This window comes from Myotis brandtii, unplaced genomic scaffold (assembly GCF_000412655.1).
Source record: "Myotis brandtii unplaced genomic scaffold, ASM41265v1 scaffold825, whole genome shotgun sequence".
NCBI lineage: Eukaryota > Metazoa > Chordata > Mammalia > Chiroptera > Vespertilionidae > Myotis > Myotis brandtii.
In genome coordinates, this window is record NW_005371349.1 from 2781171 (window position 1) to 2781390 (window position 220).

General features: G+C 66.4%; 1 protein-coding gene across 1 annotated transcript in view; it reads left to right on the forward strand.

Annotated features, from left to right (window-relative positions):
• HID1 (HID1 domain containing) overlaps nucleotides 1-220 on the forward strand; it is a 19049-nt gene that overhangs the window by 15685 nt on the left and 3144 nt on the right. The gene's annotated exons all lie outside the window — the stretch shown is intronic.

Here is a 220-nt window from a genome sequence, read left to right on the forward strand (position 1 = left end):
CGGCATGGGTGGGGGCTGGACAGGGTCTTTGGGGTGTGTCACCCCATCTTTGGCAAAGGGCATGGGAAACTGAATCGGTGGGGATGGCCGCTGAGGCGGGGGGCAGAGATGCTGGAGTCCAGAGGGGCACTGGCTTAGTGGGGCACTGACCTCACGCCTGGGTGTGGGCTCTGGGAGGGGTGCGGTCAGGGGTGGGGGCATTGGGGGATCAGGCACAGCG